The following is a 25,463-nucleotide window of genomic DNA, read 5'->3' as shown; positions in this document are numbered from 1 at the left end:
CCTTTTCTGCCACCTTTCTTGTTTCTTCCTTTGGCTACCTATGGGTTTTCTGTTTGTTTTTTTCAATGTAGCAGCCAGAATAATTTTTTTTGAAAGGTCAGATCATGTTGCTCCTTGGCTCAAAAATTACCATGTTCTGGGGTGCCTGGGTGGCTCGGTTGGTTAAGCATCCAACTTCAGCCTAGGTCATGATCTCGCAGTTCCTGAGTTCCTGCCCCACCTCAGGCTCTGTGCTGGCAGCTCAGAGCCTGGAGCCTGCTTCAGATTCTGTGTTTCCCTCTCTCTCTCTGCCCCTTCCCCACTCATGCTCTGTCTCTCATTCTGTCTCTGTCTCTCAAAAATAAATAGACATAAAAAAATTAAAAACAAAAACAAATAAAACTACCATCTTCCTATCTGTATGAGTCATCCTGGGCCACCATAGCAAAATGCCATAAACTGGGTGGTTTAACCAGTAGAACTTTGTTTTCTTGCAGTTCTTATAGTTCAAGATCAGGGTTCCAACCTGGGTGGGGTTCTGGTGAAAGGTCTCTTCTGTGAAGACTGTCTTCTCACTGTATCTTCACCTGTCAGAGAAAATGTGAAGAAGTTCTCTTGTGCCTTTTTTTTTCTTTTCTTTTTTTAAAGATTTCATTTTTAAGTAATCTCCATCTCCAATATGAGACTCAAACTCACAACCCTTAGATCAAGAGTCACATGCTCCAATGACTGAGCCAGCCAGGCACCCCTCTGGTGTCTTTTCTTATAAGGACGTTAATCCAATTGGATCAGAGCCCTATCCTTGTGAACTCGTTTAACCTCACTTATCTGTATAAAGTCTCTGTCTTCAATACAGTCACATGAGGTGTGAGGTCTTCAAAATATGAATGAGGGGTGGGCAGGGAAGAGAAACAATTCAGTTCATAGAACCATTTCATTCAGAGTAAAAGCCCAAATCTTTACAATGATGCTTTAGTTATGCATTGCTGCATAAAAATCAGCCCCCAAATGTAGTGGCTCAAAACAATATCCATTTATTTGCTCATGATTCCATGCATCACACAAATCTGGGCTGGGCTTAAGTGGGAGATTCTTTTGTAGCTCTTGCTTGGGGTTACTTATGTATTTGCAGTCATCTGGTAGCCTGACCAGGGCTAGACTATAAGAAGACTTCACTCACTAGCGAGCCTGGGTGGCTCAGTTGGTTGAGCATCCAACTCTTGATTTGGGCTCAGGTTACAATCCCAGAGTTGTGGGATCAAGCCCCACATCAAGCACCACACTGAGCATGGAGCCTACTTAAGATTCTCTCTTTCTGCTTCTGCCCCTCTCCCCCACTTGTGCACTCTCTCTTTCTAAAATAAGAGCTCTAAAAAAAAAAAAAAAATACCTTGTTACCAATACTATTGAGTTTTAATAATGCATATACAAGTTGTGCCAGGCTATCTCAGTGGGAAGAACATGCAATTCTTGATCTCGGGGTCATGGTTCGAGCCCCACATTGGGTGTAGAGATTACTTAAATAAGTAAAACTTACAAAAAAAAATAATGTGTATATAAGCTTCAAGTATCACAGTTTTATTCCTTTTTAAATTAGCATTTTCTTTTATGTGATAGTAAATTAAGAGTTTTGCATTATATGGTTACCTCTAGTGCATGGATTCAGCTATTAGTTTTCTAGGGCTGCCATATAACAAAGTATCACAAACTGGGTCACTTGAACAACAGGAATTTTTTGTCTCACAGTTCTGGACGCTAGAAGTCTGAAATCGAAGTATTGGGACGGTGAGATTTTTCTGAGGGCTGTGAAGGAGAATCTATGCCCGTCCCCTAGCTTTTTGATTGCTAGCAATCTTTGGCATTTAGAAACATCACCCCAATCTCTTTCCTTATCTTCATACAATATTCTCCTTGTGTGCATGCCTGTATCCAGATTTACCCTTTTTATAAAGACACTAGTCGTATTAGATTAGGGGTCCACCCCACTTCAGTATGACTTCATCTTAACTAATTTTTTTAAAAATTTTATCTATTTATTTTGAGAGAGAGAGAAAGACAGAGGGAGAGTGAGAGAGAATTCCAAGCAGGCTCCACACTCAGTGCAGAGTTCCACTGGGGGCTCAGTCTTAACTGACTGACTCACCCAGGTGCCTCTCATTTTAGCTAATTAAATCTGCAAAACCCTAATCCCAAATAAGAATACATTCTGAGGTACTGGAGGCTAAGACTTCAATATATATGAATTTTGGAGAGGAATACAACATAATTCAACCTGTAACATGCATATTTAATGGAAAATTAAGTACTATATTACCATTGATGATGGAAGTGTAACTTACATAATGTGTTTGCCACTATTTACATTCACCCTGGGGGCCATAGTGATAGTAATGACTATCAAAAATCCAGAAGACACTAATCAGTTTAAGAAGCATTGGCATCTACTTCAAAAGTAAGTACTTTTTTTTTTAAGCCTATGCTGACAGACAAAAATTTAACATGAGCAAATGTAGAAAGCCCATTTACTTACCACTATGTGATGCATTAGATCAAATGACTGTTTCAATTAATTTCACTTATTTTTTATTGGATCCTTTTCTGTGCACTTATGAAAAGTGGAACAATAGTTATTAATGCGCTGTATCAAATAGCAGAACAAGAACTTTACAAACAGTTAAATGATGCCTGTTTCGTAAAAAAAGTTTTTATATATTTATTTGAGAGAGAGAGAGTACAATCAGGGGAGAGCCAGAGAGAGAGAGAGAGAGAGAGAGAGAGAGAGAGAGAGAGAAAGAATCCCAAGCAGGGTCCACACTGACAGCATGAAGCCTGATGTGGGGCTTGAACTCATGAACTGTGAGATCATGACCTGAGTGAAACCAAGAATTGGACACTTAACCGACTGAGTCACCCAGATGCCCCAAATGATGCTTGTTTTTATGCCAGTGTTATCAGATGCTTCCAACAGAAAATCCATTCATCTCAATAATGTTTTTTTTTCCATCTAATTCATGGAATCAAAGTTAAGCTTTTGGAAGGTCATTCTGTCTAAGGTGTAACATCTGAGCATATGACATTGTGAAGACTATTGTAAATTTCACTTACAAATTTCAACATTGAAACCTAATTTTTTGAAGATTATGCAAATACAAATGCTGATGAGTCACAACATCATGGTAAAAACAATGATCCAAGCCCCTCCCCCAGTCATACTCTGTCTCTTTGTCTCTCTCTCTCTTTTCTTCTCTCTCTGTCAATGTGGGGCGCTCTCTCAAAAGTAAATAAAATTTTTTTAAAAATTTTAATAAATAACTAAATAAAGTTTATTTATTTTTAAATAATTTCTGTACTCAATGTGGGACTCGAGCTCACAACCCCAAGATCAAGAGTTACATGCTCTACCGACTGAGCCAGCGAGGTGCCCCTGTACAGCCATTTTAGAGTATTTGGCAGTTTCTTATAAAGTGAAATATACCTTTCACATATAATTTAACAATCTCACTCCTAGATGTTTACCCAAATGAAACGAAAACTTGTGGCCATACACAGACTTCTATATGAATATCTATAGCTTTATTTTAATCACCCAAAATTGGAAACAACTCAATGTCTATCAGCTAGTGAGTAGAAAATATTATGGTACATTTAGTGGTACATCCATACGATGAAATACAACTTAGCAACAAAAGGAAACATATTCGTGCAATCCCTATCAAAATGACACTAGCATTCTTCACAGAGCTAGAACAATCAATCCTAAAATGTGTATGGAACCAAAAAACACTCCGAATAGCCAAAGCAATCCTGAAAAAGAAAACTGAACCTGGAGGCATCACCATTCTGGACTTCAAGCTGTATTACAAAGCTGTAATCTTCAAGATAGTATGGTACTGGCACAAAAACAGACATTCAGATCAATGAAAAGAATAGAGAACCCAGAAATAGACCCACAAAGCTATGGCCAACTAATCTTTGACAAAAGAGGAAAGAATATCCAATGGAAAAAAGACAGTCTTTTCAGTAAATGGTGTTGGGAAAACTGGACAGCGACATGCAGAACGAACCTGGACCACCTTCTTACACCATACACAAAAATAAACTCAAAATGGATGAAAGACCTAAAGGTAAGACAGGAAGCTATCAAAATCCTAGAGGAGAAAACAGGCAACAACCTATTTGACCTTTGCTACAGCAGCTTATTACTTGACATATCTCCAGAGACAAGGGAAACAAAAGCCAAAATGAACTATTGGGACCTCATAAAAATAAAAAGCTTCTGCACGGCAAAGGAAACAATCAGCAAAACTACAAGGCAACCGATGGAATGGGAGAGGATATTTGCAAACGACATATCAAATAAAGGGTTAGTATCCAAAATCTATAAAGAATTTATCAAGCTCAACACCCAAAACCAAATAATCTAGGGAAGAAATGGGCAAAAGACATGAATAGACACTTTTCCGAAGAAGACATCCAGATAGGTAACAGACACATGAAAAAATGTTCAGCATCACTCATCATCAGGGAAATACAAGTCAAAACCACAATGAGATCCCACCTCACACCTGTCAGAATAGCAAACTTGAACATTCATGCAGCAACAGATGTTGGCAAGGATGTGGAGAAAGAGGAACCCTTTTACATTTCTGGTGAGCATGCAAACTGGTGCAGCCACTCTGGAAAACAGTATGGAGTTTCCTAAAAAAATTAAAAATAGATCTACCCTATGACCCAGCAATTGCACTACCAGGTATTTACCCAAAGGACAAAAATGCTTATTTGAAGGAGCACATGCACCCCAGTATTTATAGCAGCACTATCAACAATAGCCGAAGTATGGAAGGAGCCCAAATGTCCACTGACTGATGAATGGATAAAGAAGATGTGGTGTGTATATATATATATATATATATATATATATATATATATATATATATATACAATGGAATATTACTCAGCAATCAGAAAGAATGAAATCTTGCCATTTGCAACAACACGGATGGAATGAGAAGGTATTATGCTAAGTGAAACAAGTCAGTCAGAGAAAGAAAAATATCATATGATTCCATTAGTATGTGGAATTTGTATGGAAGGAGCCCAAATGTCCACTGACTGATGAATGGATAAAGAAGATGTGGTGTGTATATATATGTGTATATATATGTGTATATATATATATATATATATATATATATATATATATATATATACATACAATGGAATATTACTCAGCAATCAGAAAGAATGAAATCTTGCCATTTGCAACAACACGGATGGAATGAGAAGGTATTATGCTAAGTGAAACAAGTCAGTCAGAGAAAGAAAAATATCATATGATTCCATTAGTATGTGGAATTTAAGATCCAAAACAGATGAACACAAGGGGTGGTAAGCAACAATAGTGTACAGAGAGGAAGACAAATGATAAGAGATTCTTAAATACAGAGAACAAACTGAGGGTTGCTGGAGGGGTTTTGGGTGGGGGGGATGCGCTAAATGGGTGAGGGGCATTAAGGAGGGCACTTGTTGGGATGAGCACTGGGTATTATATGGAAGTGATGAATCACTAAATTCTATTCCTGAAATCATTATTACATACTATGTTAGTTAACTTGGATTTAAATTAAAAACAATACAAATTTTTTAAAAAAGAAAACATATTTGTTTATCCATTCACCCTTTGATGGACATTTGGTCTGGATCCAGCTTAGAACAATTAAAAATAAACTTGCTATAAATATTCAGGATCAAGTCCTTATGTAGGTGTATGTTTTCATTTCCTTGGATAAATACCAAAGAGTGGAATTGTTGGTTTGTGCTATAAGGGTATTTTTAATTTCATTTTTTTTTTTTTAATGCCAAACTGTTTTCCAAAAGGGTCACTCCAGAAATCTTTGAATCAAGTTCCTTCATATTCTCTCCAACACATGACATTGTCAGTTTTTTTGTTTTTTTGTTTTTTTCATTTTAACTACTGCAATGGATGGGCAGTAGTATCTTATTTTGGTTTTAATTTACATTTCCCTGATGACTTACGATGTTGAACTTTTTTTTTCATGTTCACTTTTAAAAAACAGACTCTTTCTTTTCTTTCTTTCTTTCTTTCTTTCTTTCTTTCTTTCTTTCTTTCTTTCTTTCTAGAAAACTTTTATGTTCACAGCCTTCCCTGGATTCTCTGCATCCTCCCCTGATCTCTTACATACTGATTTTCTAAGGCTTTGTCCTGGGCCTTCTTTTCTCTACAGTCTCTTTTCTCTTCAGTCTTGTCAGATCAAGTCCCTTTACTCTTTGGGCTTCAGATACCATCCAGATGCTAATGATTTTATAGTATTTAATAGTAGTAACAGTGAATAGTTAATAAAATGTCATATTTCTGCTACTACATTATGATACTTTTGAAACAGGAAGAGTGTCTCAGAGTCCTCACATTGCCTAGCAAAGGATAGGTAGACATCCAATTAATGCATAAAGTTAAATGCTGTATCCTTCCTTCTTTCAATACGTGACTTTGTGTTATATTTAAAAAGAGATACAATTGATCCAAGGAAATAAACAATAGATATAGACATATATATGTCTCTCTATATATACATAAAAAGACTTCAGATAGAATGTTCAGTGAAAGATCTAGGAGGTGATAGCTTTTGAACATGGGCTTAAGGGGAAGTGCAATTTGAATAGGCAAAACAGGGGGTGCCTGGGTGGCTCAGTAGGTTGAGCATCCGACTTTGGCTCAGGTCATGATCTTGTGGTTCATGAGTTCGAGCCCCGTGTGGGGCTCTGTGCTAACAGCTCGGAGCTCGGAGCTTAGAGCCTGCTTCAGATTCTGTATCTCCCCCTCTCTCTGCCCCTCCCCGACTCATGCTCTGTCTGCCTGTCTCTCTCTCTGTCAAAAATAAATAAACATTAAAAAAATTTTTTTTAAATGAATAGGCAAAACAGATAGAACAGCATATTCCTGGTGTAAGGGGTGCTGTGAGTGTGTTAGGTATTAGGGAACAGTGTCTATGTGATAAATACAATAATACCTCACCTCTGAATTATAGAGATCTTTTCACATCTACTTGGTTCAGCTAAATTACAACATGACTTGGTCTGGTTGGCACAGTAAGCTGTACTATCTCCACTTTAGAGATGAGTGAGAGTGAAGTAACATGGTAGGTAAAAGGCAGAGCCAGGACTAGAAACCTCTCGTTAGCCTTCTTTCTAAAACTACTTATCACTCTGGGGCATTTGTAGAAACTGAAGTCCATATACTTCGATTTTTTTTCCAGCTCAAGATAGGTTTACTCTTGAAAACCTTGCATTAAAAATAAAGGCAAGTTGTTGGGGGAATGGGTTAAGTGGGTGACGGTGTGGTAGGGACCCCTCCCTAAAGAAAAAAAAACAACAACCCAAAGACAACCTGACTATACGCTTATGTGACAACATCCCTCAAGATCTTGTAACATGAGACCACTTAATCTGACTACATGTTTGTGTGTTACCATGTATGGGAGACAAAGTAGTAGAAAATATATAAAAAACTATGCCACGTGGCATTTGGGGCTCAATTCTTTGGGTACGAGCCCAACTGAGCAGTGCTGGCATGAATAAAGTGGCTTCCTGGAAAGAAAGGCCTAGGTGTCATGACTCTCTGTGTGAGAATCCTGCTACAATGAGCATTAAGGAGGGCACTTTTGGGAATGAGCACTGGGTGCTATATGTAAGTGATGAATCACTAAAATCTACTCCTGAAACCAATACTACATTGTATGTTAACTACCTAGAATTTAAATTAAAAAAAAAGAAAAGAAATATTGAGATAGGACCGTGTGTTTCAACAGCAAAAATAAATAAGATAAAAATAAAAATAAAGATTCAAAATTAAAAAAGGCAAGTTAATCACATAAATGAAATGGGATTATACAGTGCAAAAACACATAATTTGCAGCAATAGCCACTTTTATTCCAAAGATATTTTTCAGATCTTTCATAATTTGCTGATAGGAATGACAATTTCTAACTTAATTATTTTAGGTATCTTTCTAAGCTTCTTATATTTCATTTATACCCAACTGTGACTGCAGGGCTATTTCTTACACTTCCATTGTATTTGACCAGGATAAAGTTTCAAATTAATTTTCTCTATAGCTGCATGTGAAAGAGATGTAGAGTAATAGCACTGACTCAGCACATAAATAGTAGAACTTAAAGAGGGTAAAAGTGAATTCCACAGTGGTCATCTGTCATGGTTAAGGAATAAGATTTATTTGGGAAATAAAAATGAAGGGTCAGCAAAAGGAGATGTGTAAACTTCAGGCCCCACAAAAACCTACATCCAGCCCTTCCTAGAGATCTTGGAACCCATAGGAAATTGAAATCATTTGCTGAGGTAGAAGAAACCAGCAGCTTGTGGATAGCTTAGTTGTGGATAGTTCAATTGCCATCCTAACCACTGGAAGATGGAGCTGTTTATTGTCTGGGAAGCATTACTATCTGGAAACTCAAAAAAGAAAAAATAAATCTCTGTCTTAGCAGTTTATTATTTAAAATATTTAAATATTCAAATTAAAATTTAAAAATGTAAATGTTAGGGGGCACCTGGATGGCTCACTCAATTAAGCGTCAGACTTTGGCTTAGGTCATGATCTCATGGTTCATGAAATTGGGCCCCAAGTCAGGCTCTGCTCAGGCAGGGTGAAGATTGCTTGGGATTCTCTTATCTCCCTCTCTCTCTGCCCCACTTCAAGTTCTGTGCCGACACCTACAACCTTGAGAGCAGGACTCACATGCTCTATCAACTAAGCCAGCCAGGCACCTCAGATAATTTTAGTTAAATATTTTAATTGTCTGATTGGGAAAGCTTCCCAAATATTTAAATAACTCATAAATCTAGAATATTTAATATATATATGTATATTTATATTGAATCTCAAGTTATTTTCAAAGTTATGACACTATTTATAAACCTAATAACATTGTCTTATGCCTTTCAACTCATCTTATGCCTTAAAATTGCAAATCTAAATCCATGAAACTTTTTATATAAGAATCATGAGGGGTGCCTTGGGCTCAGTTGGGTGAGCAGCCGACTCTTGATTTTGGCTCAGGTCATGATCCCAGGGTCATGGGAGCCTGCTTGAGATTCTCTCTCTCTCTCTCTCTCTCTCTCTCTCTCTCTCTCTCTCTCTCTCTTCTCTCTCTCTCTCTCCCCCCCCCGCTTCTCTCCCCAACTCATGCTCTCTCTTAAATAAAAAATAGAGTCATGAGACAATCTGTAAAATATTAAATATTTCAAACTCCTTAAAACATTAAAATATAAAACATTAAAATATACCAAAGACAAATAGCTTATTCCCAAACATACCATAAAAATATTAATACTATGATTTTGGTTTGCTTCATCATCTTAATATGTATTTCTTAATAGAATTCTGCATTCTTGTCAAGGAAAGACAATTCCTATATGTTTTACATTTGTCACAATTTGGTCTACAACTTACTTTTACTGTAAGATATCATTGATATCAAGTCTGTTAGGAAGGGAGGAGAGGGGAAAGTAGAAAAATAGCCCAGCCTACCTTAAATTGGTAGATGCTACCAATATCTACAGAAATATTCTGAAAATTACTGACAGGCTAAGATAATTTAAGTCGTCTTTAAACACATTGTCATTCAACCCCTGCATACAGCCCGGCACATAATAGATTATCAGTGAATAATTATTGTATAAATTAGTGCTTAAGTTATTGTGTAAATGAATAATCTTGTTTTACTCTTCTTAAAGGTGTTAGAAATTTGGCAGCAGAATATTCATTTATATAGCCCACCCTGATCTCAAATTCAGCACGTTTGAAGCCGCAATTATAAATCATTGTTTCCTTAAATGTGTTCCACCATCCCCAAAATATTCTCCTGTATCCTGTTTTCATTAATTATTGTTGCATAATAAACCACTCCAATAATTAGTGTTTTTTAAAAGCTGTCATTTATTTGTTCATGATTCCGCAGTTTTTTGGAGGGCTCAGTGGCAATGGGTTCTCTGTTTCATATAGTGTCAGGTGAAGTCGTTGGTGTATCTGGGAGCTAAGCCAGGCTAAAATATTCCAGGCTGCCGTCCTCATACATCTGGGCCTTGGCATAGAGTGTGGAAGCCAGAATTTCTCACTTGAAGCCCCTGGTCTCTTACTACTCAGTAGTCTAGTCCAAGCTTATTTACGTGGTAGCTGGATGCCTTCAAAGCAGAAGCTTCTGAAGGTTTGTGTTTTTGGGTGTTCTAGAATGTCCCTTCTAACACATTCTGTAAATCAAAACAAGCCACAATCTAGTTCAAGTTCAGGGAGGGAGCAGGGAGGAGAATTGGATTCTACTTTTGATTGGTGGAGTGACATGCACATGCAAAGTTAGGAGGGATTGTTGGCAGCTGTCTTTAGCTGTCTTCCCACAGTCCATCATCTAGAATTTATCTTCCACTCATATGCAAAATACATTAATCTACCCCACTCCCCCCAGATTTCATCCCATTACTTTGCTAGCCCAAAATCCAAGATCTTGTCATCTGTACTAAATCCAGTTGAGGATGAGACTCCTCAGGTTCAGTTAACCTTGATCTGGAGATCTGCAAGTTAAAAACACCTGTCTCCCCACCGCCCATCCTGACATGGTGAGAAAAGGATAGAGCAACTGCAAGAGAAACTCATGTCCTGAAAGCAGGAGACATAAGACCACATAGTAGTCATGGTCCATTTCTGAAACCTGGCCAGCATACGTGGCCATGCTCCAAACTCCAGACATGGGTCCTAGTTCCATTCTCCGGGAATTTTCTGAATTCACTGTTCTATTGATTCTTGGTTTTGGACTCTTTGGGATCTTTGCTCTGCCTAAGTTATCATTTTTTTGTTTACATAAGTAATTGTCACAGCCTGCTTTCTTCCATTAGAAGTTTAGGGTCTAGAGGCTTCTTTCAAAGTGAACTGTCTTTGTTCCTTGGTACAAGAAGATGATGCTTTTGCTGGGGCAGTTCTTTTAATGACTTTGGAAGTTTTATATAAATCATTCTGGGGTTCACTCTGTGCTTCAAAAGCCATATTGATAGTTGTTTCCAAGACAGCCCTCTCTCTTCTTGGGGCACATTAGGCTACCGTGGGACGATGTCCTTAGGATTCTTAGAAACCTTCCCATGGAACTCTATGGGTTTGTATGACACTTCCTTAAGTCACTCTGAAGTCTTAACAGAAGTTCTTACAGCTGCACCATTGACTTGATCATGACTGCATTTTACTGGCAGAGCTCTGAATTTTAACTTTGTCCTGAGAATATCTCTTGCTTTGAGACATTTTTGCCTGCTGGGAAGACTGTCATAGACTGTATATGTCCTCTAAATTCCACTTGAAAATTGAACAATCCCTTTTTACCCTCACCTTTCTCTTGAATACTTTATCATATGTTTTTGCTAAAAGAGATCGATTGACAATTTTAATGTTCTGTCTGGAAATCTGCATAAACAGATCTATAGGTTTACTGAATACTTTTTCTCTTCCAAGCTACTACAGTTAGCAGGCTTGCTAATTGTTCTTCCACTTCACCCATACATACATGGTTCCCCTTCCAATCTCCAATAAATTTTGTTTTTGCTATTTCTCTTATCTTTATTGACGAGATAAAGGCTGCTTTCCGGCCTCCCCCAATAGTCTCCTTGTATCTGTCCATTCTCTGTCCACCACCCAGTCCAAAAGCTAATGCTGCATATCTTATGCTTTTTGTTGTAACTGAATTCCATACTCAGTACCAGTTTCTCTATGAGTTCTCTATTACTGGCTCCCAAACTATCCCCAAACTTAATGGCTTAACACAATTATTTATAATTTCTCATGATTCTTTGAGTTGGCTAGGCTCAACTGAATAGCAAATCTGTTAACATAGTATTTGTTGACTAGGATTACTCTTATGGCTACATTCAGCTGGGAGCTCAGATGAAGCTGAAACGTTCAAGATGACCCCTTGAAGGAAAGGTCCATAACTGTACAGTATAACTGCACAATATAGCTTTTGCTATAGTCCATTGGTCAAAACAAGTCACAAGCAATATGGATGAGAGGAGCAGCGTGTGTTGTAAGAAGAATTGTTGACAGTCATTTTTGGAGTTTAAGATTCTGCACTCAATTTCAATTATGTGGGAGTTTTTTCTCCACACCAAGCAAATCTCTGACACCAGCCGGGTGTCCTACAGTTTAACTCAACTCAGTTCAATTCTGACCCTATCTACCTGCAGTTAGCATCCGATCCCACAGTATAAGGGCTTTGTCCCACAAAATTACTCCCACCCAGTTCAGATGTCAATCACAAGTGCAGGTTGTCACCTGTGCTTCTGACCAGCAATAAATCTGAGGTTCCCATGACCCCCTTTCTCATCTCAGGTTCAATTAATTTGATAAAGTAGCTCACAAAACCCAGGGAAACATGTTTACCAGTTTATTAAGTGGTGTGATGAAAGGTACAGATGAAAAGCCAGATGAAGAGATATTATAGTGCAAGGTATGGAAGCATCCTGAACACAGGAGCTTCTGCCTCTGGGGAACTGGGGTATGTGGATGTGAACACCGACCCTGGAAACACTCTGAACCCCATACTATAGGGATTTTCTGGAGGCTTCCTCATGTACTAACAATCATTTATTAACTCCATTTCCATCCTCTCTCTGCTGAGGTATGGGGTGTGGGGCTACAAATTCCAAACTTCTAATCATAGCTTGGTCTTTCTGGTTATCAGCCTACCTCTAGGGCCATCCAGGAGTCCACCTAGAGTTGCCCCATTAGAACAAAAGAGTCTCCCAGTGCTCTCATCTCTTAGGAATTTACAAGGGTTTCAGGAGCTCTGTGCCAGGAATGTGACAAAGACCAGATATATACTTTTTATTTTAAATCACAATATCATAAATTATTTCTCAGACCCCCCACAGCTCTTTGGCTTTTGTTGATTGTACTGTTCAAGAAGTCACATTAGGCTTGCATACAAAAATATCTTGGATTTATCCATCTCTTAAATTGAATCCAATTATTTATCCAATTATTTTGTTAATCGTTTCTGCAAAATAGCTATTAAATATGTTCTTTTATTTCTATTCTCTTAGCTTCCACTCTAGTTTATTTTTTTTTATTTTTTATTTTTTCAACGTTTTTTTTTTTATTTATTTTTGGGACAGAGAGAGACAAAGCATGAACGGGGCAGGGGCAGAGAGAGAGGGAGACACAGAATCGGAAACAGGCTCCAGGCTCCGAGCCATCAGCCCAGAGCCTGACGCGGGGCTCGAACTCACGGACCGCGAGATCGTGACCTGGCTGAAGTCGGACGCTTAACCGACTGCGCCACCCAGGCGCCCCTCCACTCTAGTTTAGATCATAGATCCCTCTAGTTATGAGCAAAAAATCAAATTGCATGACAAAAATCTATAAATGCTCAGTATATAAAACCTTCTATAACTAAAATAACACAATTTGACATATTTAATGATATTTGTGGTAGTTACTGTGCCTAAAGATTGGGAATCATAAAAGGAAAGCAGCCCTCACAAATAGCTGTAATTTACCATATACAATAAAAAATAAAATTTTAATATTTTCCTCATTTGTTGATTCTTCATCTTTCTCAGCAGTAACAATGTTTGTGATTTTTTTGTGTGTGATATCTTGTAGCATTTCATCACTATTCATCACACCCACTGCAATGGGTCCTCCATATTACTTCCTGATAGTTGATCTTTTGGGGGTACTATCCCATCTTCAATCATGGCCAGAGTTTAGCTGTTCTTTGTCCTACCCTTGGGAATCTCTTCTTTCTATCCTTTTCCGTGCCTTTTTTCCTAGGAATCTTGATGTAATACGTTAATGCTCCACAAAAAATTCACTTCATTTCCCTTCTAACTTGGCTTAGAGTCTATTTCCCTGTGCTACTGACTTGGGGCTTGGCCATGTGACTTGCTTTAAATCAACAGAATATGATGTAATAGGAAAGTATGTGAGCACAGGCTTTTCATGTGCCTGCAAAGTTTATCTTGTTTTCTTGTGCTGTGGTGATTTGACCTGAGTGGCTGCTGTAGAAACGTGGAGCACACCTGAACCCTAACCTGCAACATAGAACTTGGAACCCAGAGTCTAGAAATAAGAATCTTGCCTAGAAATAGTAAAGTAGCAAGCAACCTACAGATCCTTAAGAGAAAAATGAATGCTTGTAGTTGTAAATTTCTTTTTCCTTCTTTCTTTTTTCTTTCTTTCTTTCTTTCTTTCTTTCTTTCTTTCTTTCTTTCTTTCTTTCTTTCTTTCTTTCTTAAAGGTAATCTCTACACCTAACATGGTGCTCAAACTCACAATCCCAACATCAGAGTCGCATACTCTTGCAACTGAGCCAGCCAGTCATCCCTATTTATTTATTTTTGAATGCTTATAGTTTTAAACCACTGAGTTTGGAGTGGTGTATTCTGAAGCATTATTGCAGAAATAGCTGATTAAAACATTTGAGCAGTTACTCTCTTTTCCCTGATCATAATCCATGAGTCTTGGGACCAAAGAGTTTGAGACTCCAGAACCTTTGTGCCTAGAAGTTGTATATCAGTGGTTTGAGGTGAATACATAATAACACCAATGCTGCAGGATTGGAGAACTGGAGCACCAGGATAAAGCACCGGAAGGGCGAGATGGCATTTAATAATGACACTCAGATCTCTGACATGTGGACATCTCAGGGGTAGGGAATATGAAAGGATTGTGGGCTGGGATTAAAGAGAATACCGGTTCTGAGCCTGTTGTATAGTACACTTCCAATATTTCCAATTGAAAATATTAATTAACTGATCTCTCTCCCTTGAGGGCAGACACCATGTCCATCTTAATTAAATGTCCCCAGCACATATTGACTACTCAATAAATATTGGTAGAATCTTGAAAATCTTGAAAAATTGAACAGAAAGCCAAGATGTCAAATGTGGCCTAAAATGGGCATACATAGTCCCAGAATACCTTGTAATCCACCCCTTTGTATTTAAAGTCGCTAAGACCTATATCTGTTCAGCAATAGTATTAGGTTTAATTTAATATTAGGTTTGAGCAAAAGATCCACTTAATAAAATGGAAAAAACCCAAGTCTTCTCCCTTCCTGTCTTTGTATTAATTAGATATAAAAACCTTTAAATCCACAAGTAGAAATAAAAAGTCTAGATAAACACAGACATTACTTAGATGCAAAGGAGGTTTGTTCAAAGTTGAAAAGGTCTGTCACCAAACTAAGAGATGCATATTACAGAAAAACTAGCTATACAAAACTTTTTATTATTATTATTATTATTATTATTTTTTATTTTAAGTAGGCTCCACACCCAATGTGAGGCTTGAACCCATGACACTGAGATCAAGAGTCACATGCTGTATCAAAACTGAGCCAGCCTGGCACACCTATGAAAATGTTTTTTCAATGATTAAGAAAATTTAAATGTGGAAAGGATATTAGGTATTACAGAATTATTGTTAATTTTCTTTTTTTTTTTTTTTTAAATTTTTTTTTCAACGTTTTTTATTTATTTTTGGGACAGAGAGAGACAGAGCATGAACGGGGGAGGGGCAGAGAGAGAGGGAGACACAGAATCGGAAACAGGCTCCAGGCTCCGAGCCATCAGCCCAGAGCCTGACGCGGGGCTCGAACTCCTGGACCGCGAGATCGTGACCTGGCTGAAGTCGGACGCTTAACCGACTGCACCACCCAGGCGCCCCTATTGTTAATTTTCTTAAGAGTGATAATGTAGTTATACTGTGGAATGTCCTTGTTTCTTCGGAGATACATGCTGAAGTATCTACGGGTGAAGTTTCATGATATCTGTAACTTACATTCAAATTGTTTAAAAATATTGTAGAGGGCAAGATGGAGTCACTTACATCAAGCAGTGACTCATGTCAGGCAACCAAGAGCGTTGCAGCTAAGACCAGATAATGCTGAAACCGGCACAGACTGATGATGCCCAGAACTGACGACCAGCAGAACCTGAAGAGGTCTTGAAAGGCCCAGGGCTGATTAAACTCCTTTAAAAAGGGGTGACTTTTGCAGCAAACTGTCAGACTCTCCAGACACTAACCCTTTCCCATCTGACCACCCTGAAAAGGCAACTGGTGCCAAAGCTCTGGCTGACTGGTCTCTGAGCATAGCAGAGATCCTCCACTGCTAGAATATAATTAGCAGTATGCACAGAGAGCTGACCAGACCAGACTGAGGCCTCATCTCTACTATGCATTCATAGATGGACTTTGAGTTGGGTTTCTCAACTTCTCACCTCTTGCTGTATCTTGTTTGTAGTGTGCTTTACTTTGTGTGATATGTATGAAACCAACTTAAATGTGTAACAAAATGGCATTGAGTTTGGAATCTTGGACCTGCTTTACAATTATGTTAGCCTTGTTTTGTGATTGAATAAAGCTAACCGTGTGGAAAGACACAACTCATGTCTGTGCACTCATAATGTGCTTGTGACAAACATATATATAAATAAAATAGAGATTAAGCAAATGTTAACAATTAAACATTTTTTAATCTACGTGGAGGGTGTATAGGTATTGTACTATTTTTTCACCTTTCCTGTATGTTTGAACATTTTCAAAATAAAAATGGAAATAAAGGCTGAAAGATGCAGGTTCATCAAATGGGAGAAAAGAGGAGAGGATGTTTTAAAAATGGATAGAAATGAAAGTGTCGTAGGGGTATCTGGGTGGCTCAGTCAGTTAAGCGTCCAACTCTTGATTTCGGCTCAGGTCATGATCTCACAGTTGTGAGATTGAGCCCTGTGTGGGGCTCTGCACTGGGCATGTAGCCTGCTTAAGGTTCTCTCTCTCCCTCTTCCTCTGCCCCTCCCCCCCACACATGCATGCTCTCTCTCTTAAAAGAAAAAGTTAAGGGGCGCCTGGGTGGCTCAGTCAGTTAAGCGGCCGACTTCGGCTCAGGTCATGATCTCGTGGTCCGTGAGTTCGAGCCCCGCGTCAGGCTCTGTGCTGACAGCTCAGAGCCTGAAGCCTGTTTCAGATTCTGCGTCTCCCTCTCTCTGACCCTCCCCCATTCATGCTCTGTCTCTCTCTGTCTCAAAAATAAATAAATATTAAAAAAAATTTAAAAAAAAAGAAAAAGTTAAAAAGAAAAAGAAATGAGAATGTTGTAAAGACAGAAATAAATTTTACCTAATTCACAACTTTGTGGTGAGCTAATTCTCTGTTTGCAATTTATTTATTTGTTTTTGTTTTTGTTTTTTGTATTCCCTGTTTGCAATTTAAAAATATATTTCATCTTATAAATATATTTCAACATATAAAAATGCTGAAAATACTTATCAAGTTTATACATTAGGAAATGCTCATGTAACCCACTGTCTGATATATCTGTTCATAATTTAAAACTTGTAAAAATTGCGGTGCCTGGGTGGTTCAGTCAGTCGAGCATCTGACTTCCGCTCCGGTCATGATCTCATAGTTGGTGAGTTCCAGCAGCTCATGGGGCTCTGTGCTGACAGCTCAAGCCTACTTCAGATTCTGTCTCCCTCTCTCTCTGCCCCTCCCCCACTCACGCTCTGTCTGTCTCTCAAAAAATAAACGTTAAAAAAAATTGTAGAAATTATTTTTTCTTATAAGAGCATGAAGGAGATTGCCAGTTGCTAATTTATTATGTAATACAGTTATATTTGGAAATGTGGCTGCCAGTTAAAGACTGTTTCCCAGCTTATGTTGTAGCCAGACGCCACCATTGACTAAGTCCTATTGAGCAGAAGTATTATATGCCACATTCAGAACAGAACTTTAAAACGTGGTGTGTGCATTTTTTCAAGTTCTTCCCCTTTTTGTAAGTGAGAACACTGCCTAGGACTCAGCTTCAAGCCAAAGAGACACCTAAGTGCAGGGGTTCTTAATCTCAGGTTCATGAACTTGAACGGGAAAATATTATATCCTTGTCTTCACTAGCTTCTAGCTGAAATTAATATTTTCTTTAATTATGAATGTAAACAGCAAACCACACTGTAGTATTAACAATACCTATGAATTTTCCACCCCAAAAATATTTTCATATCACATTAGAATTTTTTCAGATCTCTCTAAATATCATTTATGCTCAACAGTACTTCAAGGTTATGGTGGTTATTAGATCATTGTTAGATTATGATGCTTAATGAATTAAGTATATTTATTATTATATCACTATTTAGAAAACTATTTTGATAACTGTAATCTGGTATAATTTGTTCCCTTTATTTTTTTACATGTTTTTATTTATTTATTTTTGAGAGAGTGAGTGTGCAAGTCGGGGAGGGGCAGAGAGAGAGGCAGACAGAGGACCTGAAGCAGGCTCTACGTGGACAGCAGAGAGCCTGATGTGGGGCTCCAACTAACAAACCATGAGATCATGACCTGAGCCAAAGTTAGACGCTTAACCGACTGAGCCACCCAGGCGCCCTTGTTTCCTTTATTTTTTTTAACTTCTTTTTAAACTTTTTTAAAAAATTTATTTATTTAGTTTGAGAGACACAGAGACAGCACGAGTAGGAGGGGGCAGACAGAGGGAGAGAGAGAGAGAGAGAGAGAGAGAGAGAGAGAGAATACCACGCAGGTTCTGCACTATCAGTGCAGAGGGGCTCCAACCCATGAACCCTGAGATCATGACTTGAGCCAAAACCAAGAGTCGGATGCTTAACCGCCTGAGCCACCCAGGCACTCGAATTTCTTTCCTTTATATCTAAATGTATTTCAGGGGCGCCTGGGTGGCGCAGTCGGTTAAGCGTCCGACTTCAGCCAGGTCACGATCTCGCGGTCCGTGAGTTCGAGCCCCGCGTCAGGCTCTGGACTGATGGCTCGGAGCCTGGAGCCTGTTTCCGATTCTGTGTCTCCCTTTCTCTCTGCCCCTCCCCCGTTCATGCTCTGTCTCTCTCTGTCCCAAAAATAAAAAAAAAAAAAAAAAAAAAAAAAAGTTGAAAAAAATAAATGTATTTCATTTTATGCATTAAAAAAATGTATTTTATTTTATGTATCATTTTGAGAGTTGGTCTATAAGCTTGAATAGAGTGTCGGAGGAGTTTATAGCACAAAAATGGTTAAGAACTATTGCCCTAACCTGAAACTAATACAATATTGTATACAATTATTTTTCAGTCAAAAAACAAAACAAAACAAAAAAAAAAGAACTCTTGCCCCAGGCAATGGTGGAGACACAGGATGGAAAGTATAAGATTCGTTTAATGACTGTTTACCCCAGAACCTGCAGGAAACTCAGTTCAGTCACCTCAGGATTGTTACCTAAGAGCACACTAAATAACAACACTTTAAGTCATTGTATGTTGGGGTGTCTTTTAAATAAAAGTTTGCCTTAAATACACAGGGCATAGATGTGGCTAGAAAATATAAAATAATACACCTGAAATTTTGATGTTTATGTGGTTAAATGGCATAATAAGGAATTGGAGGAGTTTCAGAAAGAGACGGTATACTGGGACTAGTGTTTGAAGAGATAATAAGCAGGATAGCCTAGAAATGAAAAAAGTCATGAATCTTGAAAATCAGGATATATACCAAAGTTCAAAATAAAATACTGTAAAATAAAAATAAAATAATCTACACCAAGGCCCATCATAGTGAAAACAAAACTAGATCATCTTAAAAGAAAAAAAATGCAGTACCCCTGTAACAAAAATATTCTGATATTAGAATAATATTCAAGATATATCATTAATTTAAAAAGCAAGGTCAAAATAGCACATAAAACATGATACCCATTTGTGGAGTGTGTGTGTGTATTATTGTAGTTAACAACCAGCCCACAAATTTCATGGAGGTTAATAAACGACTCTTCTGAACCAGTATAATTAGGCTCCAGGACACCACTGATTGTAACTAAAATAGAATGCAAATCCACAGTGATGGCAAGAGATTTTTTTCCTCCTGACACCAATACATGGTATCTTTCCCAATACAATTTCTCCAACTCTGCATCAACTAAGTGTGTTACAATTCAATTCAAGATAGACACTAATTACCCAGTCCTAATGTCAAACTCCACAGATTTAAGTGATCAGTCTCACAGGAGTGATCACACTTCTTTTTCTTCTTTTTTTTTTCAGTGTTTATTTATTTTTGAAGGAGAGACAGAGCATGAGCGGACTTGGGGCAGAGAGAGAGGGAGACCCAGAATTCGAAATGGGCTCCAGGCTCTGAGGTGTCAGCACAAAGCCCAATGCAGGACTTGAACTCACAAACCGCGAGATCATGACCTGAGCTAAAGTCAAACGCTTAACCGACTGAGCCGCCCAGGCGCCCCTAAGGGGGGATCTCACTTCAGATGCCAGTCACAAGTATCAGGTCCCAGGTTAGCCACACTTCTGTCTAACTTGGCTACAAATACCGGGGTTCCCTCAAGCCCACCGGACTCAGGTTCAACAATTTGCTAGAACAACTTGCAGAACCCAAGAAAATGCTTTACTTGCTATTACAGTTTATTATAAGAGATACAAATGAATAGCCTGATGAAGAAGTACAAGGGTGAGGTCCAGAAGATTACTGAACCCACGAGCCTGTGGAGCTGGGTGTACCACCCTCGTAACATGTGGATGTATTCACCAACTTGGGAGTTCCCCAAACCTCATCATTTGCAGGGTTTTGTGGAAGTTTCATCTTATGGTTCCTACGTTCAAGCCCTGCTTTAGGCTCTGTGCTGACAGTGAGGAGCCTGCTTAGGATTCTCTCTCTCCCTCTCTCTCTTTTTCTCTCTCTCTCAAAATAAATAAAATAAATAAATAAAATAGGGGTTCCTGGGTGGCTCAGTCAGTTGAATGTTCAACTTTGGCTCAGGTCATGATCTCCCAGTTCGTGAATTTTAGCCTCACATCAGGATCTGTGCTGTCAGCACAGAGCCCACTTTGGACCTCTGTCCCCCTTTCTCAGCCCCTCCCCTGCTTGTGCTCTCTCTCTTTCTCAAAAATAAATATTAAAAATAATTTTTAGGGCGCCTGGGTGGCTCAGTTGGCTAAGCGTCCGACTTCGGCTCAGGTCACGATCTCACTGTCCATGGGTTCGAGCCCCGCGTCGGGCTCTGTGCTGACAGCTCAGAGCCTGGAGCCTGTTTCAGATTCTGTGTCTCCCTCTCTCTGACCCTCCCCCGTTCATGCTCTGTCTCTGTCTCAAAAATAAATAAACGTTAAAAAAAAATTTTTTTTTAAATAATTTTTAAGAAGTAAAAGCATTTGAAAAATCTAAAATATCAACAAAGAATACCTCAGTTTTTTATTTTTTATGTTTTATTTTATTTTATTTTATTTTTTAATGTTTATTTATTTTTGAGAGACAGAATGTGAGCTGGGGGCAGGGGGGCAGAGAGAGACTGGAACCGAGGATCTGAAGTGGGCTCTGTGCTGACAGCAGACAGCCTGATACAGGGCTTGAACCCATGAACCCTGAGATCATGACCTGAGCCGAAGCTGGCTGCTTAACCGACTGAGTCCCTCAGGCACCCCTTCCGTGTTTTTTGAATGTGAGAAAAATTCTGTTGTAATCAAGCTGTTTTAGAAATAGCAAGAGTAGGGGTGCCTGGGTGGCTCAGTCGGTTGAGCGTCTGACTTCGGCTCAGGTCACGATCTCGCGGTCCGTGAGTTCGAGCCCCGCGTCGGGCTCTGGGCTGATGGCTCAGAGCCTGGAGCCTGCTTCCGATTCTGTGTCTCCCTCTCTCTCTGACCCTCCCCCGTTCATGCTCTGTCTCTCTCTGTCTCAAAAATAAATAAACTTAAAAAAAAAAATTAAAAAAAAAAAGAAATAGCAAGAGTATTCAAAGTATTTTAGAAGGCTCTATAACCTTGGTAACAAAAGTAAGGAACACTGTAAGAAAATAACATCATAGACAAATCTCACTTATGAATGTAGACCCAAAGTCATAAATGAAACTTGAAAAAAATCATGACCAGATAAGGTTTTTTCCATGACTATAAGCATGGTCTATCTAACATCAGAAAATCTGTAACAATTTATCATATTATTTCATGTTCAAATATTTACACTACAAGGATTCTCACACATGTCAAGTCATGTACAAAGGTCTTCACTGCTGCCCTTTTATTTTTTTTTTTAATTTTTTTTTTTAAACGTTTATTTATTTTTGAGACAGAGAGAGACAGAGCATGAACGGGGGAGGGTCAGAGAGAGAGGGAGACACAGAATCGGAAGCAGGCTCCAGGCTCTGAGCCATCAGCCCAGAGCCCGACGCGGGGCTCAAACTCACCGACCGTGAGATCGTGACCTGAGCCGAAGTCGGACTCTTAACCGACTGAGCCACCCAGGCGCCCCACTGCTGCCCTTTTAGTTTAATTTTTTAAAAAATGCAAGTAATCTTTTTTTTTTTTTAAAGTAAGCTCTATGCCCACCATGAGCCTCAAACTCATCACCCTGTGATCAAAAGTCCTAAACTCTATGGACTGAGCCAGCCACCAGGTGCCCTCCCCAAAACTAGAAATAATCTAAATCCTTTTCAATAAGAGAGTAGATAAGCAAACTGTATATTATTCACTGTATGGATTCCTTTGCAGCAATTGGATTGAATCCATTGCATATATATGCATGTTTAAATCTCAGATAATTTTTAATGAAAAAGCAGTGTGTAGAATACTATGTATAACATTTGTGTAATATTTGTAAGCGTGAAAAATATTATACAGTGTTAATGGATACATACATGTATGGTAAAATATATGAAAACATGGATAGGAAGAATATACATATATACATATACATATCAATTTCGGGATAGCTGTTCTTCTGGGGAAAGATAAAGGAAAACAAGGCAAGAGGATTTCATCTCTATAATGTTTTATTCCTTAGGAAATATGACTGAATTTGCTAAATCTGGATTATGTGAACATGATTGGTTGTAATGTTGTTCTTGGTACTCCTCTAGTAAGTTCTCATTATTTCATTTTTAAAAAGTTAGAGATGTTTGCTTGATGCGACTAAAATAAAATGTTTGATTATAAAGAGGGCAATAATAGCTCCTACTGAGACCATAAAGCCAGTTAATTATACAGTAGTTCTAATATTGACATATGATTTCAGTTTGTATGGAAATGTACTGTTTTAGGACTACCTCCTTAGTTTCATTCATTACCATATCAAAAGCGTATGTCTTCAGAGTTTGTATCCTTGGGAACCTTCCTGGTTGCTAGGTAGACCAATAAAAGCCCTAAGATTCACATTCAGTTGTCCATGACGGTTACTAAGCTAAAAAGAACCAAGGAGAGATAGGGGAGGAACTCGTGTATTCTGACCAAATTAGAGTTTTAGTGTAATGTTCAGCCGAGATCTAAAATACCACATTAAAAAAATTAAAAAATAAAATACCACATTAAGCCCCTTGAAGAGTACAGAGAGATCTAGAACAGTCACTGCTCTCAAATAAGTTCCATTTTAGTTTATTCACTTAAAATGTAACAATAGAGTATGACAACGAATGGTAAATATAATAGGAATTCAGAGGCAGAAAAACATCTCTGTGAAGTGAGATACTTGGTGAGATTTCAAGGGGAAAATGAGGCCCTGGGTGGGAAATAAAGGGTGAGAACTGTTCAGAGAAGGGAGCAAGGTGGGAACCAAGTCAGGGTTTAGGAAGAGGAAGTCGGAGGCCATAGAGCAGAGTGTATGAGATGAATACCTCTTGCTTTGTCCACTACAATATATTTCAAATTATTTTCCTTTATTTTTAAAATATAAGCAACACTATTTTATTTTATTTTATACATAGGTAATTTTCCCAGTTAAGTAGAGATATGGTGTAAAAAAATAATTTAGAACCGAATTGCCAGATGATTTCAATGCAGTAGAAGATGAAGGATGGGAAAATCCAAAGTGAGGTAAAAGTTTTGTCTTGCTTGAGGGGAGGATGTTAATGATCAATTAATTCTTTATGTGAAAACAGTATAAATATGTTTCTTACTCTACTTCTTTTTTTTTAAGTTTTAAAAAAAAATTTACTTATTTATTTTTGAGAAGGGGAGGGTAGAGGGGCAGAGAGCAAGGGGATCCCAGGCAGGCTTAGTCAGCATGGAGCTGGACGTGGGGTTCAAACTCATAAACTGTGAGATAACGACCCGAGTCAAAATCAAGAGTCAGCCGCTTAATGGACTGAACCACCCAGGCACCCCAAGACTTTTTAAGTAAGCTCTGCATGCAATGTGGGTTGGATGCCAAGTGCCCCTTACTCTACTTACTTCTGTATTATTTATGTGTCATGAGTGAGAGCTACCAGTCCAGATCAACTTCTTTCTCTACATTCGTTTTTTTAATGTTTATGTATTTTTGAGAGAGAGAGAGAGAGAGAGAGAGGGAGAGAGAGCACACATGCATGCACACAAGTCGGGGAGGGGCAGAGGGGCTTGGGCAGAGAATCTGAAGTGAGCTCTGCACTGACAGCAGTGAGCCAGATGTGGGGCCCGAACTCATGAACTGGGAGATCATGACCTGAGCCTAAGTTGATGCTCAACCGACTGAGCCACACAGGCTCCCCTCTACATTAATTTTACTTTAGGAGACGTGCTGCCTATCCCTACCACTGGCCCTTGAATGAATGAAGCCCGCCTTCTCCATTCCAGAACCATTCTCTAATTCTGCATCTCAGAGAGGAGGATGTAGGATATCCTCAGAGAGGATATTTAGGATGTATTCTCTCACAGAAGTCCCCGAGCGCCTTATGCAAATTCATCTACTTCCACTCTGTGGGTAACCAGCTTTACATTTCAGGAGTCATAGGGAGTGACAGACCTGATGGAGCAATGAAAGATATTTGCTCTGCTCTGACATTTGTATGAAGAATTGGGCCATTCAATGTGGCGCCTGCATGGCTCAGTCTGTTAAGTGTCCAACTTGGGCTTGGGTCATGATCTTGAGGTTCTTGGGTTTGAGCCCTGCCTAGGGCTCTGTGCTGACAGCCCAGAGCCTGGAGCCTGCTTCAGATTCTGTGTCTCCCTCTCCTTCTGCCTCTCCCCTGCTCTCGCTGTCTCTCTGTGTCTCTCAAACATAAATAAAACATTAAAAAATATACTAAAAATAAATTAATTAAAAATTAAAAAAAGAAATATATTCAAAAATAAAACTCAACATGACTTTGAAAGATAACTTTGATGCAGGGAGTTTAGGAAAGAGGACAGTGTCAAAGAATACCATTCTGGCATGAAAAACTGGACATAACAAGCCTGCTTCAGATTCCCCCTCCATCACTCTCTGCCTGTCCCCCACTCACACACTGTCACTCTCTCAAATATAAATAAACATTAAAAAAAAAAAAAAAAAGAGGGGCGCCAGCGTGGCTCAGTCGGTTAAGCTTCCGACTTCCGCTCAGGTCATGATCTCACGGTTCCTGGGTTCTAGCCCCACATCTGGCTCTGTGCTGACCGCTTGCCGGCTTGAGCCTGCTGCGGATTCTGTGTCCCCCCCTGTCTCTCTGCCCCTCCCCCACTCGTG

The 25,463-nt window shown here is 38.8% G+C and overlaps 1 long non-coding RNA gene across 2 annotated transcripts in view; it reads left to right on the top strand.

The window, feature by feature from the left end:
• Positions 1–21,471, top strand: part of LOC131519871 (uncharacterized) — a 47,962-nt gene extending 26,491 nt beyond the window's left edge. Inside the window, exon 3 of one of the 2 annotated variants that reach the window (XR_009265837.1) lies at positions 21,307–21,471. This is a non-coding gene — a long non-coding RNA (uncharacterized LOC131519871). Of the gene's footprint in view, positions 1–15,859; positions 16,439–21,306 lie in introns of those variants that run through there. The other variant, XR_009265838.1, reaches the window with a different exon arrangement.
• The last annotated feature ends 3,992 nt before the right edge of the window (positions 21,472–25,463 follow it).

This window comes from Neofelis nebulosa, chromosome 8 (assembly GCF_028018385.1).
Source record: "Neofelis nebulosa isolate mNeoNeb1 chromosome 8, mNeoNeb1.pri, whole genome shotgun sequence".
In the NCBI taxonomy this organism is placed as follows: Eukaryota; Metazoa; Chordata; class Mammalia; order Carnivora; family Felidae; genus Neofelis; species Neofelis nebulosa.
The sequence above is the reverse complement of the archived record's forward strand: the minus strand, read 5'-3'. Positions and strand labels throughout refer to the sequence as shown.